The sequence below is a fragment of the Antechinus flavipes genome, chromosome 1, assembly GCF_016432865.1.
Source record: "Antechinus flavipes isolate AdamAnt ecotype Samford, QLD, Australia chromosome 1, AdamAnt_v2, whole genome shotgun sequence".
NCBI classification, from domain to species: domain Eukaryota; kingdom Metazoa; phylum Chordata; class Mammalia; order Dasyuromorphia; family Dasyuridae; genus Antechinus; species Antechinus flavipes.
The window spans coordinates 302,188,678-302,199,065 of record NC_067398.1 but is presented as its reverse complement, the minus strand read 5'-3'; the positions used below and the strand labels follow the sequence as shown (position 1 = coordinate 302,199,065).

General features: G+C 35.5%; 1 long non-coding RNA gene across 1 annotated transcript; it reads right to left on the bottom strand.

The window, feature by feature from the left end:
- Positions 1 to 4,639: 4,639 nt before the first annotated feature.
- LOC127539403 (uncharacterized) lies at positions 4,640 to 10,123 on the bottom strand. Its single transcript, XR_007947916.1, has 2 exons — positions 9,859 to 10,123; positions 4,640 to 6,901 (listed from the first exon to the last, which is right to left on the bottom strand). It is a non-coding gene; the product is annotated as an uncharacterized LOC127539403 (long non-coding RNA).
- Between the last annotated feature and the right edge of the window lie 265 nt (positions 10,124 to 10,388).

Sequence of the window (10,388 nt, the reverse complement as noted above, 5' to 3'; positions counted from 1 at the left end):
TGAACCACCAACATGATCTTCTCTGGCTCTAAGTCTTTAATCAAATGATCAACCATATTTCCTCTTTATTTCTTAATCTGAATTTCCCAAGTAGGGGATACTACAAAGAATAGGGGCAAGGCAAAAAACTGAATTTTTATTCAGGAAGCTCAAATTGTCCTCTTCCTTGAGCTTCTGAACAAAAGCAAAGAGGAGAAGAGGGAGGAAAGAGGAGAGCTAAATTGAGACACCATGTCTCTAATGATGTTCACAGTCTTTGATCAAATATTCTTCCCAGTATAGCAATAGCAAGAACACTTCACAATTCTATAAAATTTTAATATTTATATATGGCTTCCCTCATAATTCTGGGAGGCAGAAAACACAAGGATTGTTATTTTGATCTTTAAAATGAAGACACTGAGTTTAAGAATTGCCTATAGTTAGAGCAAGGAAACTGAGACCTGTGAACCTTAGAGTGTCCCATGTTCTTTCCATATTACATCCCAAGGCTTCTCAAGGTAAGTTATCAAACCACAAACACACACACACACACACACATACACACACACACACTCACATACATATATTCCACCACCCCCATCACCACTATCACTACTAGTACTACTTGCATTAAACAACTAAATAACACCATCTAAATATTTAGATAATACAACTAAATTTTTATACTCAAAAGATGTATCTCTATTTTCACAAGTGATTATTCTATAATACCTTTTGTAAAAAGGATTTCTTATGCTGTATGTGTAAAGTCATTCCCCAATATTGCTTTTCCTTTGTTTACTAAACTTGTTGCTTTTGGGCATCAAAGAAAGGCATCTTCTCTAACAAAGTATTATCTCCCGGCTATTCCTATCATGACATCCCAATATATAGGGAAAAAGGAAATAGCTGACATACCAATTGATACCTTCTTTTAATTTCTTAAAAGAAATAATAATAATAATAATACCTTAATATGCATTAGAAATATTTCTTTTATACAACTACTGATAATAGTGCTACAATGGATATAGTTATGTGACAGTAAGAGAGGGACAGAGACCAGATCTGTGATTTCATGAGTATAAAGAACTCCTGATTGACTTTACCCAGACTGTCAATGTGGATTAGGCACTCTTACTATAACTTAGAGAGTTGCTTTGAGAAGATTTGTCAAACTCTTGACTCATGGGCTGTTCTTGAACCAAAGGGGCCAGACAAAATGTTCCTAGGAAATGTTTAAACAAATAAAATAGAATGCAATGAAGATAACTTTAATTTATGGTTTTCTGGGTTGATATATAGCCTACAAGATTCATTTCTATTCAAGTCTGATAACAGTGTTCTATAGCACTAAGAGGTTAAGTGATTTGCCAATTGTCCCAAAGTTAGGATGGTTCATAGATGTAATTTGAACCCAGTGTTCTATCCTTCTACTTCCTAATACTTTTCAATTATTTTCCTCTGCTTTTGGGGAGAATATATTTAATATTTTATATTTCCCCAGTTACATGTAAAAAGTTTTAATATGTATTTTTTTTTAAAAAAAAAACTCTCCTTTTCTCCTTCCCCACATACCCTTATTGAGAAGGCAAATATGATTTCACAAGTGTAGACATGCAAAACATTTTCATGTTAGCTATGTTGTGAAAGAAAACAGACCAAAAAAAATCCTCAAGAAAAATTTTTTTTAAAAGTATGATTCAATCTGTATTCAGACAACATAAGTTCTTTGTTCAGAACTGTCTTGGATCATGTATTGCTAAAAATAGCTAAGCCATTTACAGCTGATCATCTTATAGTACTGTATGTTATACACAGTGCATATCACTTTGTATTGGCTCATGTAAGTCTTTCCAGGTTTTTCTTTTCCAGTTTGTCTGAAAACTGCCTTTTCATATTCTTTGATTGTTTACCAATTGGGGAGTGACTTGCATTTTTTATAAATTTGACACTGTTCTCTATATTTAAATGAGGCTTTTATCAGAAATACTTTTTGAGAAATTATTCCTCTAGTTTTCTTTTGTCCTTATGATTCTGGTTACATTAATTTTGTTTGTGCAAAAACTTTTTAAATTTTATGTATTCAATTATTGTTCTATAAGAAACTATCAGGAGGATGATTTTAGAGAGGCCTGGAGAGACTTACATGAATGGATGCTACATTAAATGAACAGAACCAGAAGATCATTATACATGGCAACATCAATATTATATGATGATCAATTCTGATGAATGTGACTCTTTCCAACAATGAGATGACTGATGCCATTTGTAATGAGCTTGTGATGAAGAGAATCATCTACACCCAGAGAGAGGACTGTGGGAACTGAAAGTGGATTGCAACATTACATTCTCATTCTTTTTGTTATTGTTGACTTGCCTTTTGTTTTCTTACTCATTTACTTTTTTTTTTTTGATCTGATTTTTCTTGTGCAGCAAGAGAATTATATAAACATTTTATACATAAAAATTTATACATTAAAATTATCTATTTTACATTTTGCATTATTACATTATGACCTGAAAAGCATGCATTTCCTATTTCTGACTTTCTACATTTAGTTTGAGGTTTTTAATGTCTTAATATGTGACCATTTTGTGTGTGTGTGTGTGTGTGTGTGTGTGCGCGTAGGTGTCATGAACTGCTGAGAAAACTACTGAGAAAATTGGTATGTCAGACACAGTTCCTTTTCCCACACATTCCTATTCAATTTTCTCCAGACAACTATATTTAACTTTTCCAGAATTTCATTCATTTCCTTAACTTCTTGTTTATTTTTGGTTAGATTTATCTAGTTCTGAGAGGTGAAAGCTGAGGTTACCCTCTAGTATTATTTTATTTTATTTTTCTTTCTTTAACTCATTCAACTTCTTCAAAAATGTAGATGCTATACCACTTAGTGCATTGTAGAGAACTGCAGATATTAGGGAACTCTGAGAAAAGTATACTTAAAGAAAAGATACTTACAGCAGGGTCTTACCTCAGTGTGATTGATGAGATGATGGTTCTCTAATTTACATATACTTAGTACTTAGTATGGTAATGTAATGTTTCTACAATTGACATATGCTCAGTGTACTATAGTGATGTTATTGTACTAAGGTATATAAGGGCTGAGAAGACTTGAAACAAGTAGACTCAAGAGAGAGTGGAGTGTGAGTGTGCTTAACTTGGATTCTCCAGAAAGTTAGCCCAGACATTACAGTGCATATATGTTTTGTATTGATATGACTTCATTGTATATGGTACCTTTCAACAAAATATATTTTCCTTCCTTATCTCTTTTTTCATTAGATCTATGTTTCCTTTTGCTTTTTTCCCCTGAGATCATGATTGCTATCCTTGCTTTCTTTGCTTTATCAGATTGTGCTCCTATTGAAATCCTTATAAAGTGCTAATTTAGCATGGTACTTAGCAAATTCTCTAGCTCACTAATATATTTAAGTACTCATTAGAGTTCACACGTTTGGGAGATTTCAGGGTTTAGTATGAGATATCTGAATTCACACCTCCCTTAATCCCTGTCTCCAGAAAGAAGAGTCAACCTTGGGGAGATCATATATAAAGAGGCTCTTAGCTTTGGATTAGTTAGTTTACTTGAGAACATTGCCAGGGGTCAGAGAGAAGCACTCTGGGAGATTGAGTCAGAAGCTCTCTCTGGGTAAGACAGATTCATTTCCAACTTTAACCTTGGTACTGGCTGGAGGCTGAAGAAAGCAGAGGCAGAAGCAAAGGATAAAGCTGCAAGAGCTCTTGGAACCAAGCAGAAAGATAGGCACCTAAGAAAAACTAACTGGGCTATTTTGGAAGGAGAAAATAAACATTTTCATTTTACCACCTGGCTGCATTTGGGGTAATTATTACTTTCAACTGAAACTAAGGCTGCTTCCAGAAAACCTCCCCAAGAAACCTGCTCCCAGAGAGAACTATTATTTTAAAGAAGAAAAAGACCACATGCTCCACTTTCTTACCTTTACCCTGTGTATAGAAAAATATATTTCTTATAAACAAAATATTGTAGTATTTTAGTTTTTAATTCATACTGCTATACACTTCTGCTTTATGGGTGAGGTCACCCTGTTTGCATTTATATTTATAATAACTGTATTTTGCTCATGCTTTTTCACTATGTGTATCCTTCTTCTCTTTTACTTCTCACCCTTTCCTCCTTACAAATGTTTCATTTCTGATCACCTCCTTCTCCAATCTACCCTCCCTTGTGAGTTCTTCCTCCATCTTCTTTTAACTTATTTTTTAATGTAAGATAGATTTACAAACTCTACTGAGTGTGTATGTTATTCCTTTTTTGAGCCAATTTTGATGAGAATCAGGTTGACATTTTATCCACTATCCCTCCTCCCATTCTTTACCTCAATTATAATAGTTCTTTCATTATTCTTTTATGTGGGATAATTCATCCCATTTATTCTCCCCCTCCTTCTTTCAGGGCAACTTTCTTTCTCACTCTTTTATTTTATTTTTTGAGGGTATCATATCTTCAAAGTCATCTTATATCCATATCCTCAGTCTACATATACCCCTTCCTAATGTCTACTCCTGTCTACATAATAAAGTTCTTGAGTTACAAATATTATCTTGTTGTGAGGGATGTAGAAGACCCTTACCCAAAATGACTACTCAGAGATCCCTCAGTAGAAGGCAGAAAAGTTGTTTATTGAAAAACCTCCGGAGGATGAGCCGTCCCATCGCAAGATAAGCTCGCGGTAGGAGGGCTAAAGAAGTAGTAAAGATACATAGCTTTTATACAAGAAATTACATCACAAATAAGAGAGCATTGAGAAGGGGAGGGGGAGGCATCTAATTGGTTGTTGCTAGTTGGGGAGATTGGAATGGAAGGTTTCTATTTCCCTGAAATCTCCTGATCTCTAGGAAACAGAAAGTCAGGCCTTCAGGCTTAATCAAGCAGACAGTGGTCCAGCTAATAGACTAAATATTGATAAATGTCAAATACCAATAAATGTCATCAGTTCAGGTTAAGTAAATATGTTTCTAGCTGGCCAAGGCTCAAGTAGATATGAGCCTGCACATATACAGGTCATAGGGGAGACACAGAAATAATAAAATACAGAAAAAGAATTCATACATTCCTGTAAGTTCTTCACCTTATCTATTCCCCACAACTCCCCCCTTCTAATATGTAAATGATTTTTATCATATTTCTATGAAGAACTTACACACTTTTCAAAATCAGTTAATATATCTATACATTGTTTATCAAGTTCACAATCAAGATCATCCCTCTTTAATACATTTCAGTCTTTTCTCTGAAGAATCATCATTTTAATAGCATTTTCTGTATGCAATATTTTGATAGGGACCATTGAACTATTCTGGTTACTAATGTAATTATACAGGATAGACATAGCAGCAACAGGATAATACCATTGATTGCAATAAGTTCATACCATAAAAATTGCTTCCACCAACTATCTTAGAAACAGTTATCACAGAACAGATTGGCATTTGGCAAACATAAAAATACAAAGATAAATAAAGATGACAATCTAGGGAAACTGAGGCACAACATTACATACTCTTCTTCTGAATATTTGAATTATTGAATTACCTCCCCAAGATACCTGGGAGGTCTCAGCACCATAATTTTGACCAATCCAATGTGAGGCAAATAAGTCAAAATGAAACTAGAAAATGCAAGGACTTATGGCAAGGGCAAGCCTCTTCCTGACAACCCCAGAGTTATCAGCAGTACAAAAGCCCTCATCTCAGCCAGAGAATCCAGTTTGAGATGGACAATTCGCTGTGTTAGGTGATCTGCAGTCATTTGTGCACTTAACTCAGCTTCTGCTTATAAAGGGAGTAGCAGGGCTCGAGACAGTCATGCTGCCCATTCAGAGGGGCAACCCACTCTAGGGGAGAAGGGTGAGGCTTAGTGTAGCTCCACCTGTCCCCACCCAGGGGGACAAACAGGGCTGCTACTAGAATACAGATTTCTGAGCAGAGCTATCGGAGCATGCACAGTTAGACCATGAAGGCAGGCAAACCCCAAACTTTAGAGGCTTGATCTCAAAAGGGCAATGTTATTAAAAATGCTGAGGTACCAGTTAAGAAACTGAGGTTACAGGGCTGGAGATTGCCAGTCCCAAGACAAGTGTCTTTATCTTAGAGATTTCTTTAAAACAGAATAGTTCCCAAAACTGAGTCTGCCAGGGCAATTCCACAGAATAAGGGGTTTCAAAGCTAAAACATAGTAAAAACAAAAAGGATTGTTTAAGGACTTCCAATTCAATCTGAACTGGTGGTATAAGGGGTGGGGCAGAAGTACGTAAGGCAAAAGTGAAAGAAAACTAAAGTTTCCCACTCTTTTAGGTATTTTGAGAAAAATCCACCAGTTTCCCTAGTTCCCTATCTCTTCCTCTCCTTTTTTTTCCTCATGGAAAGGAATCATCCAAAAAAAAAAATAAATAGTCAAATAACCATCCACATATAAATCCCAAGAGTGAATTAAAGTTCCTACACACATAACAGTCTAGTACAGGAGGAGTTTCCTAAAATCAATCAAATCAAATCAAATCAAATACCTTAAACAATTACATATTCTGAAGTGAACATAGATATTATAAACATATTATAACTTCCTTTACAGCAATAGTTACCATTTTTAATAATTTCCATCCCAAATCTTAAACACACAGTAATGTTTGCATTTTTTCTAACTCTAGTAATAGAATTGTAATTTTAACAATAATTCATCAACCACTTTCCCACTTCCCCCATATCAGTCCAAATTACATCAGGAGCACTGGTGATGGTCTGGATCTTAGCTGCTTCAGGCTGAGAAATGGGCGAAGGTGCTCAATCCATGCAGGGGTGTGGGTGTGGTGTCAATCTAAGCTTCAGATGGGACGATCCATGTCTCAGAAGAGATTCAATAATCTGTAATTTGACCAAAATTTAGAACAACAAAAAACTAAATCTAACAAAGTTAGAACAGTCTGGACCTGCAACAACATGTGGGGAGGCCAGTATAGATTGGCCAGCATTTCCTGTGTGAAGGAATAAGCTTGCTTCACAGGACAGGCAGACAGCTATAGTTCCAATAAGTAGCAGTTAGGTTTCACAGACCATTGTAAATTGTCCTCTTATCATTTAAAAAAAATTTTTTAAAAAATAAAACACAAATATCCAGTAACAGACAGATGACCAGGCTAAATACTTATTTGCCTAAGTATTTAGGATATAATGATTACATATAACCAGATTGGAAACAGCAAGGTATGACATATTTGAATTACATTAACAGTTCTTATTAACTATTGTTCTGATCATAGAAATCAGTCACAGGAGGAAAAAATGCAAGAACATAACTATAACATAATATAAGCAGTTAAAACTCAATCTTCAGCACATCGAAGAGTGGAGCTTTAAAACTTCCAAATAGCATTAATTACAAGCCCAAAGAATTTCATCTCCAAAGTTTCAAATAAATCCCAGTTATTTACCATATCAATAACAGTAAGAAATTTATCCCAGAAAATTCACACAATTCTTATATACCCAAGTAGATGTTGCATCTTGAATAAATTTAATATACCAATCATTTTGCTTTTAAAATACCCAATATACAGAAAAATCCCAAACTACATATGGTTCACAACAAAAACATTTTCAAAAGGAAGAAGGCAAAAACTATTATCCTTGAAGTCCCATTTCAGATAATTGGCATCAATACAGTTAATTAAAACTTCCTATTTTCACATAAAAAGAATCTGAAAAGTTCTTGAAAACATCAATTAAACTTTTTGAAATTACCCTTTCAAACTATATACCACATTTCTGATCATATTCTTTAATATTCATAACCATTATGTATCTAAAGAAACAAATATTCAATCAATTAACATCTTGTAAGAGCAGTTTGTCTCTTTAAATAACCATTTGTTTTCTTCAGCCAAAGGAACCAAGCGGCTGCCGCTTTCCACTGCTACTCACTTTCTCTCCTCCCATAAAAACACATTCCTTCTCACAGCCATCTCTCTGTGACTACCCTTTCCAACCAGTTCCTTCTTTTTCCTACTGACGACTTCTTGAAATCATTTGTTTCTACTAATCAATCCTTCTTAAATTACCTTCATTCTCCTATCCCATCTCTCTGTCTCTCTCTCTCTTCCCAATGCTTACTTGCTCAAAATTTATTACATACTTTAAACACTCCTAAACCAAAAATCCTTCCGACTAGATGCTCTATTTAAACTATTAATTGCTTTTGTAAATCAATCTCTTTTCCCTTGTCTTTAAATCATCTTTTTTTTTAACTTTAAACTTCAAGATTCACAATTAATTTTGAATCAAATTTCATAAAACTTATAATATAGTTTACAAATTACTCAATACTTTTAAAAAGCAACATACCATTTAAGTAGGGAGATACAAACACAAGCCCTCCCCCCCCCAAGGTAAGCTACTGGCATTTTGTTTAATAACCTATATTTCAATTTGAAGTCCAACCAAATAATAAAAAAAGAAAAGTTTTTCTCTTCAGTTGTAAAGGCCACAATATTCGAAAAATTCTTAAGATTTTATACTCAGAATAAATCTACCATGTGTAAGGCAACAGTAAATTATTTCCCCCAATTTTAATTTTATTTCAATTTCAAAATTATAGTATCTCTTTAAAATATAGTAAATTCCCAAAACTCTTAATCAAATATTGCAAACAATTACCCAGTTTAGTCTTCTTAAACTTTCTGTTCTCTAATTCCATGAAGGCAAATTTACTAATAATGATTTTTCTTTCTTTTCCTGCAAATTTTTTTCTTTAGAAGTATGCCTAGTTTTCCCACAGGTCCAACAGGTCAGAACACCCCTGTGTTCAACTATTTACCTCTCTTACTCTATTTTTATTCCTCCCTTCCAATATCTGCAGTTTCTTATTTCCAATCTTAAATTTTCCAATCTTAACACACACACCAATTTAAAGTTATTTTACTTCAGTTTGTGAAATTTCCTAAAATTTACCTAGATACTTTATTCCCATGTCTTTTCTTTAGTAACCAGGAAAGAGTTAAGCACCAATCCTTGCTTTACCTTGAGAATTCTTTTCTCTGGCTGAGTCCTGATAACAGGCTCCTTGTTTACAGGAGTGATAGCCACTGTTCTTCTATTTTTCTCAAAACTTTCCAAACTTTCAATCTATGTTTTTACTTTTTCCCCTTCTCTCCCCCTTCCTGCAGAGCCACTGCCAGAGACAGAGGGAGAGAAAGAGAAAAATGATTTTCTTTTCTTGAGAAGCCCAAAACTAGTTCCCAAATTCTAAGACCAATACATTTTGAGCCACTCTGAAAGAATTACTACTCTGAATGAATTCCAGCTCCCACAATTCAGCCTGATATTTTTCTAAGCCTGTAACACAGAGCTGAATTCTTATCTCTTATGAGCTTTCTAACTTTTAACACAGAACAAAAGCAATGCAAAGCAGACATACACACAGACATTCACAAAACTCTATTTTCACCTTTTACATACAGATTTAAGTCTGATATACCCAAATAATCCTGGGATATACATCCTCCCAGTTTTCTTCCCTTGTATATCTGGAAGTTCATTCCAGTCTTGAATTTCCTAGCTAACATCCTGATACAAATTTTTGGACTGCTTCTATACCACCCTGGACCCGATCCAGGTGTTGGCGGAGGCCCTATGTTACCCTCATGCCCAGGCAGAGGCCCTATGTTACCCTCATGCCCCCACAGCCACCCGAGAGCTTCCTTAGGAAAAGTCCTTTATCGTTGGGGTTAACAGCAGTCCACACCAAAAATAAATTTAAGAGGGCTAATCCCTCAGGGTCTCCCTCGACCCAGCCAATAAACCCCCAGACTTCCCAAGAGCTTTACCTCGAGAACATATGTTTCTTTTCAGGCTGCAAATGCCGGCCATCAGGACTCTACTTCTTTCAATCTTCAATTCTGCGTTCCATTGAGTATTCCTGCTTCGGGTTGTTGTCTAAGAGGGGAGGGAGGCTGCTCACCCAGAGCCAGAGACCATGGAGAAAACTACTCCGTGGGCGCCTGTCCCTGTTCAGGGTGCACATAGCCATCTCCCCCAAAGACCCCATCCCGGACAAGCCCCCAACTGTGAGGGACGTAGAAGACCCTTACCCAAAATGACTACTCAGAGATCCCTCAGTAGAAGGCAGAAAAATTGTTTATTGAAAAACCTCCGGAGGATGAGCCGTCCCATTGCAAGATAAGTTCGCGGTAGGAGGGCTAAAGAAGTAGTAAAGATACATAGCTTTTATATAAGAAATTACATCACAAATAAGAGAGCATTGAGAAAGGGAGGGGGAGGCATCTAATTGGTTGTTGCTAGTTGGGGAGATTGGAATGGAAGGTTTATATTTCCCTGAAATCTCCTGATTTCTAGG